Source organism: Apaloderma vittatum, unplaced genomic scaffold, assembly GCF_000703405.1.
Source record: "Apaloderma vittatum isolate BGI_N311 unplaced genomic scaffold, ASM70340v1 scaffold24438, whole genome shotgun sequence".
NCBI classification, from domain to species: domain Eukaryota; kingdom Metazoa; phylum Chordata; class Aves; order Trogoniformes; family Trogonidae; genus Apaloderma; species Apaloderma vittatum.
In genome coordinates, this window is record NW_009731580.1 from 4,564 (window position 1) to 4,772 (window position 209).

The following is a 209-nucleotide window of genomic DNA, read 5'->3' on the forward strand; positions in this document are numbered from 1 at the left end:
CCAGTGTGGGGATGGCTGGAGCACTGGGCACTTTGAGGGTGGAGGGATGGAACTTCTGCTTTGAGGCTGCTGAAACCCAACTCCTTTTGATCCCCTCCATCGCCCTGCACCCCCTGGGGACAGCCGAGGTTGAGAACTCCAGCAGAGCCAGCTGGGACACCCGCGCCATCGCGGGGGGATGCCTGCAAGGGGGGTTTGCTGCAGGAGGG